This window comes from Oreochromis aureus, linkage group 3 (assembly GCF_013358895.1).
Source record: "Oreochromis aureus strain Israel breed Guangdong linkage group 3, ZZ_aureus, whole genome shotgun sequence".
NCBI classification, from domain to species: Eukaryota; Metazoa; Chordata; class Actinopteri; order Cichliformes; family Cichlidae; genus Oreochromis; species Oreochromis aureus.
The window spans coordinates 116,635,874-116,643,709 of record NC_052944.1 but is presented as its reverse complement, the minus strand read 5'-3'; the positions used below and the strand labels follow the sequence as shown (position 1 = coordinate 116,643,709).

General features: G+C 39.0%; 1 pseudogene; it reads left to right on the top strand.

Moving 5' to 3' along the window:
- The first annotated feature begins 4,229 nt into the window (after positions 1-4,229).
- On the top strand, positions 4,230-7,550 carry LOC120435116 (annotated as a pseudogene).
- The last annotated feature ends 286 nt before the right edge of the window (positions 7,551-7,836 follow it).

Genomic DNA, 7,836 nt, shown 5'->3' with positions numbered 1-7,836 from the left:
AGTACATTAAAGGATCCTCTGATCTTGAATGTTTCTCTCTGTCAAGTAGCGCTGGACCTCAATGATGGAGTCCGCTGTTGCGTTGTTTGTTTGTCTGCCAACTTCTTCATCGAGCCGCTGCCACAGGTTTTCTGAAATAATAAAAAAAACGCATGGCCATTTTAGTTTTTGTCATCTACTCCAAATTAGTACACACTAGCTTAAAAATAAATGTACGAATAAGCTGATAATACTGAGCTTGCCTGGAACAGGTGACTGCTCTGATGAAGGTCCAGACTGTGGTTCAAATGTTTTGAGGGCAATCACTGCCGCACACTCCATTTTCACTCATTCGAGTTCCTCCGCATGTTTTTTGGCTATCAATACCTTGATGGTCTGAAGATGAAACAAAATTAAATCAGCATGCAGTACTTAACATCAGCTACCTCATGAGACATTGTCTATACAAACCTTTCTGGTTTGCAAAACGTACGATTGATCAAGGACCTGAACCAGCTCCCTGAACTCCTCACAATACTAAGGGATTGGCGGTCCTTTATAATAAAATTCAGGACTGTCTGGTCCAGAAAAATCTTCCTAGATGCTTGATTTAAAAATAATAAAACACATTAATAAAAAAAAAAAAAAAATGATGATCATGCTGCTCATTGTCTATATAAGCCTACCTGTGTTAGTTCTCGGCGTGTTTGTCGCCTCATTTTCATGTTTGGCTCTGTAATGCCTAAGGAGGTGCTTTTGTTTGTGTAAGAAAGCTCTGCAGAAAAATCGTAAATGGCCTGTATTTGTATAGCGCTTTACTTAGTCCCTAAGGACCCCAAAGCGCTTTACATTACATTCAGTCATTCACCCATTCACACACACATTGAACAGAACAGAAGTGACATTTAACCTGCATAAAATGTATTAAATAATTTACACTGCAAGTCACACTGCCATTTTTCCTATTCTGATAGATTACACTAAAACAAAGACAGGCAAACAGTTACCTTATTTGCAGTTAAAAGATCGAAATGATGCCACACAGCAGAAACTTCTTTTTCTTTCGGGCTCCATTTTGTTATAGAAAGATATGCTTTTTTTTTTTTTTTTTAAATCTTTGCGAGAGTAATTTTATTTTTTTGTGTGGCGACTCATTCTATTGACAGATGTGGATGCGGTACCTTTTAAACATAGTTTGGCACGTTGGCAATGAGCGATACAGCAGCTGTATCGATCACGTGACTTTTTCTTAAAGCGACACACTCACCGATACAGGTTTTGCTCTGTGAGGTTGATACATGCGCCAGTGTTGCTGGACACATCACTACTATTTACTTATCACCTTCCTTGCTGCTTAAATTATGCTGCACCACAGTTAGCTTATATTGTAGTAAAGCTGTTACTGTTTAAACGATGTTAGGACAGAAATATTAGCTTCTGTCATGACTGATGAAGTTACTAGTTAATAAAGTTTCCACTAAAGTGATTAATCGCAGCCACAGATTAACAGTAAATATCCCGATTAGCTTCATTGCATGTATAATAATTATGTGCAAGTTTCAGTGCTTCTGACTGTAAACAGCTTTTACAGCTTTGATATTGTTTGACACTCAATATCAGGTGATGGTATTTAATTTAAAGGTTTCTTTGTCCCAATGAGCCATTTACACTGACCAGTGTTTCACTGTAACACATTCATTATTTAGATCCAACATTTCTAAGAGAAATAACTGACTGTAAAAAATGGCAGCCCTCAGGCCAGGTTCAATTGATAGAATTAAATGCATGCATTATGAAATTTATGTATCCCAGATAATTGTTATTCATCTAGTCATGGCAGACCCACCCCTTCCTCCCAAGTTAACTGCAACCTAAAAGAACAAGTGGGGCTATTTACACACTCACAACCAGTGTGGGGTAGAAAAAGCAACCCAAAAACCTGTCCGCTTGCACAGATACAGATGTGCTATAAGAGCTAAAAGCTCTGCTTATGGAGAAACGCTTGGAGAAACTTTCTAAGCCTAACAGGGGACAGGTACTCCTGCCCAATAACATGATATAACCCCACATACAGCCCAGCCATAAAATGAACCAAGTCATTTGGTTAAAGACAGCATGGGACCAAATGCATGTAACCAGCCTACACCAAGCTGACATTTCTTCCTCCTGAATTAAATGAATGAATGGATGAAAGTTAAATGACTACAAAGCTGAAGCCACTAGTTCCCACACTGGAGTTCCCTGACACTGTGTGTTAACTGTATTTAGCTTGTATCAACAGTTCTAACAGGAACTGTTCAAGTCGTGGTCACAAACTGCATGTGGTTTTAAAAGCAACATTGTTCACCACAACAACTGAGATGTGTAATAGTAGTGCAGCTATGGTTTGTTCTTGAACATGAGCTCCGTTTTCTACTTTGATCACTTAGACCAAAAAAGTGTTGTTTTCAGATTCTTTCTTTTAAATCTGTAAAGCACCTGTTCATTTTTTATTAAAATTAGTTTCACATAAATGTTAGTGTTTCCTTTATATAAGGAATATAAGGGTTCTTATAAAAACACTACATGCCAACACACAAAGCATTCATATTTGCCAAGTAAAGCTAAAATATGAGGCTACAGATGATAATAAATTAAGAGCCATTTTGGAGCCAAAAGAGCTGGCTCTCTGAAAAGAGCCGAACTTCCCATCACCACTCTGCAGGCTGTCTGTGCACTAAACACACAGAACCCCAAACCTGCCCTATTCAGTGCCTGCGTGAGCGTCACCCATGGGAATCATCATTGACCAAAATATTCTACCTGGATTGCCAGTGTGACCACAGTATGTGTCAGAAATACAGTAATATAGAACTGAATGCACAACGTAACAATGATAAGCACACCAAACATAAATAACAATAAAAACATAAATAAGGGATTCAGATTCAACTTTTTTCCACTTTTTGTGTATAAAGCAGTTTGTGATTAATTTCAGGTACATCAGAAAACCTGCCAAATATTGCTTGTTTTTCCATAAAATGACCAAATAATTACTGTCAGTGTAATTATTTCTTATTTCCTGTAAAAACCTGACCTGTTACCAACCTTTAAGTGTCATGTTTCGGCTGTGTGTAGGCAAGAGAAGGGCCCAAACGCAAAACTCACCGAGACAAAACTGAACTCAATACACTGCTTTATTGCAGGCTTGGAAAGGAAACAAAGAACAAAACTAAACTGGGAAAACTACAACTAACTCATACGTGAAAACACAGGGAGACTCACACAGCTATGAGGGAGACTACAACACTGACAAAGAGAAACACAGGGCTTAAATACACTGAGGAATAACGAGGGAATGAGAGACAGAAGGAGAGCACAGGTGGGAGTAATCAGGCTGGACGAGACAAGGGAAGCAAAACTAGAAACACTGACATGAGACATGAACCTTCAAAGTAAAACAGGAAACACACTGACTGAACTCTAGACATGTAAACTTAACAGCAACTGGGGAGACAGAACATAGGAACCTGAAACATGGTACAGAAAGGCACAGTAGACACAACATGGAACATGGGAAGCCATATTACAAAACCTAAGAACTAAACCTATGATAACCATAACTGAAACCTAGGGAAATAACAAACATAGTTCAACAAAGGACTCAAAACATAAGCCATAATATAAAATTACAAGAACTCAAAAAGCTGGGTCAGAAAGAGCCAGAACCGTGACATTAAGTGATGAATACATTATATCAAAACATCCCAGCATCAAAACACTCAGATCAAATATAGATAATAATATGAGTATGAATATATCTCATTTTTATCCTTTATTGTGCACGAAGTCTTCAGGCTCCTTTTAATCCTGCTGTAGGTTTATTGAAGATCGAGAGGTGTAGAAGAGAGAAACACACACAGACACATTTGCACATAGAAAGCTGAATTTGTCATATGCCACAGTGAACTCACTGTTCAGTGTTTTTCAGGAAGCTTCTTAACTGCCTCTGCTGCCAAACAAGCAGCTGATGTCCTTGAGAAGAAGCTGAAGAAGTCTTCAACAACAAATACAGGAAGTGGACTTTCAAATACTAGATTCACTTTAGACTCACACAAGAAATGACTCAACTAGCTGTGTTTGATTGACTCCTTTGACTATATGAAAGCTCAGTGTGTGTCTGTACACAGACTGTTGTGTTGGACTATTATTCAGTTGTCTGCTGTGTGTTTTCAAATGTCTGCATCTCAGTGTAGATGAGGCTGGGGGTCATGGGAGGCCATCGTCTTCAAGTATTCTTCAAGTTCCTGTATTTCATCCAGGATCTCAACCAGTTTATTTTTAAGGCGGTCAAAGTCAACAGTCCAGTTATAGTACCTTGGATCAAATGTTTCTTTTTCATGTAGTGAGGTTTATTTCTGCAGATAAAATTAAAGTTTATTTGATTAATAGCGTCTGTTCATTTATCTGGAATGGCATTAGCGTGTGTTGGACTGATACATCTTGGTAAACTTTCCAGTTTTGTTCAATAAATTCTCCCTAAAATTAATGAATCTCTTTGAAGCCCAGAGTTCAGTTTCGCCTTGCATTCTTTTAGTTTCTTCTCCACGTTAAACGACTGATTCAGTTTTTGCTCCTTTGTGAGATTAATTCCCAAATGTCCTATTTCTGCTTTAACAGGAGTAGTAATATACCTGCACTTTTTAGGAGCATTTAGAATAGAATAGAATAGAATGCCTTTATTGTCACTATACAGTTGTACAATGAGATACAGAGCATCTCCTACTCAGTGTAAACATGCTGGGGGGGGGGGTACAGTTCTGCAGTGCTATATACATATGGACAGTATTAACATATGGAAGAAGCTGTGTATATATATATATATATATATATAAAATGTACAATTTACAAGCCGTAAGTAATATGTAATAAATAGTGTTATGTATGTACAGTTGAGTTATTGCACATGGAATTGGTATAAATAGTGGTGGTCCATAGAGGAAGTGGGAAGTGGGGGGCTGTGTTATCGGTGCATGTGTGAGTTCGGGGTGGTTATGGCTTTGGGGAAGAAACTGTTTTTGAGTCTGTGGGTTTTTGTGCTGATGCACCTGTAGCGCTTCCCTGAGGGAAGCAGGCTGGGTATGTTGAAGCCAGGGTGGGAGCTGTCCTTGATAATGTTTGCTGCTCTGCTGAGGCAGCGGGAGGAATAAATGTCCATCAGGGAGGGGAGAGGGCAGCCGATGATCTTTTGTGCTGTCTTGACCACACTCTGAAGCCAGGTCTTTCCTCCCCACTGCTGTCAGACTCCACAATAAAGAGTTTTGCAGCTGATCAAACCCTCACACGTGCAATAAGACTGCTATATGTGCAATTCTCTTACAATTCTTCTGACGAAGTTGTACTTTTGTATTTTCTTACTCAGTTGTATATAGCATTTGTATTTCTATTTTATTCTATTGTATATATTATTCTATTCTATTCTATTTTATTCTATTGTATATAGTATTTTATTTTATTGCATTCCAGTGTTTTCTAATTTCTGCTACATAACCTTGCACTTTTGCTGTAACAAAACAAATTTCCCACTTGTGGGACTAATAAAGGTCATCTTATCTGATCTTATCTTATCTTATCTTACAAATGACAGCTGCTGTGTGTGTTAACCACAATGAATCCATCCTGTAGGACACAGTGGTGGCTCTTCAGGCTCTGGCTCTCTACTCCACTCTGGTGTTCAGTCCTGAAGGTTGGAGCACAGTGACAGTTCAGGCTCCCAGCAGTCAGCTGACATTTGATGTCAATCAGGGCAACAAACTGCTCTACCAGGAGGAGGCGCTGCAGGACGTGTCAGGAAAATACAGGCTGGAGGTGAAGCTGCATGTGCTTCAGTGCAGGTCAGTGACAGCATCATGTGACCAGGTCCTGGTTGGTGTCAAACAAAGGCTTTCTTTGTCCTTATAAAATGGTAAAGAAGATTAGCATTTTCAGATGTCATAAATGTGTTTTCATTCAATTCAATTCAATTTTATTTATATAGTGCCAAATCACAAAAACAGTCGTCTCAAGGCGTTTTATATTGTACAGTAGATCGTACAATAATAGATACAGAGAAAAACCCAACAATCATATGACCCCCTATGAGCAAGCACTTTGGCGACAGTGGGAAGGAAAAACTCCCTTTTAACAGGAAGAAACCTAGTACAATTCTATTTTACACTAAATTAGAGAATTGAGCAAAAATTAATAAACTCACTTTCTGTCTGTATCAGAATCAGAGAAACTTTATTCATCTCAGAGGGAAACCGAGATGTGATAGCATCAAATGCACAACAAACATCAATCACTCGTATAAAATGAGTGTAGAAACAGAGATATCACAGATAAATAATAAGATAAATAGATACATATAGCGATATAGGCATGACTATAAAAGGACAAGTATGTGTGCAAATATATGTCGTGGTGTAGAAAAGTGACAGCAGGGTGGATTGAGGTATGATTAATTCTGTGGACCTGACCCAAGTTTGTTTCTCAGATTTCTGTCCACTACAACATCCCGACACCTACTGATATCACCACTCTCAGTGTGAAAGTACAACTAGACGTCAACACCACCAGTGAATCTGCTAGACCCAAATTCACTGTGCAAATACAATCGCTGTAAGTATGTGACAGGTTAGAGGAGTGCTCTTTACCCGTGTGGAGGAACTGCTGGTAGATGAAAAGCAAGTGTGCACACAGGTCAGTATAATCACACTGTTCAAACACAGGTACAGTGGAAAGGAGAAAACTACAAACATGGTCATCCTGGATATCAAAATGCTCTCTGGATTTTCCCCAGACCCCGAGTCTTTGAAGAGTGTGAGTAATTAGACATGTTCTACCAGCAAGTGTGTCTCATGTGATAATTGTGATGATGATAATAAAAACAATGTCATCTCCTCTCAGCTCAAACATGGCCTCCTGGTGAGTCGTGTTGAACAGAAGGAAGATCATGTTCTGGTGTACTTAGAGGAGGTAAGTGAAAGTCACCGTGGGGACACCAGATGATGATCTTTGGTACAAACTGTGTCTGCGATTGTTTCTGTCTCGTCCAGTTATCAAAGGACACACCCATCAACCACAGCTTAGACATCATCCAGGAGCTCCCAGTGGACAACCTGAAGCCAGCCGTGGTCAAGATCTATGACTACTACCAACCAAGTACAACTCTAAGCTTTACTCGAGCAGCACACTGACACACTTTGCTCTTCAGAGGATTCGTACATCATACTGAACAGTTCAGAAAATCTGATGTTTAAATGTGTTGGACACACAGAGAAATTACACTTCAGTGTTTTTCTACCATATGTTTCTCTCAGGTGACCAGGCTGAGACCCAATACATTTTTGTCCCGTGAGCTGCAGGTAAGAAGCTGTAATAACACACAAGTACACCTTTCACACACATTTATTTAATTTTCAAAATTTCAATGAAAATGAAAGGACTAACTTTTATTCCTCGTCTCACAGTCTGAAGAAAGTGTGGTTGGTCCTGAGGTCATCGCTCAAGTTAAAACCTGCATTTTAATAAAGAGACTTTCTCTGCTCAAATGTTTGTATTTTTGTGTTAACAGCTCCAGTATTATTTAATGCTTCATTAACAAAATGCTTCATTTTTAATGATAATTGGAACGGAAAATACAGTGCTGTGAATGCAGCCCTCAGACTGGCCTCTGTTATGCCGTATTTCTATCTCAGCTCAGCTGTTGTGTGTTTTAGACAAAAACAAAATGCTGCAAGTCAACTTAGAGTGGGCAGAACATTAAAAAAGCAAAACGTGCTCTTGGAAGTCCTTCAGTAAAGGTTGCCTAGTGACATCCACGGAAATAAGAGAAAG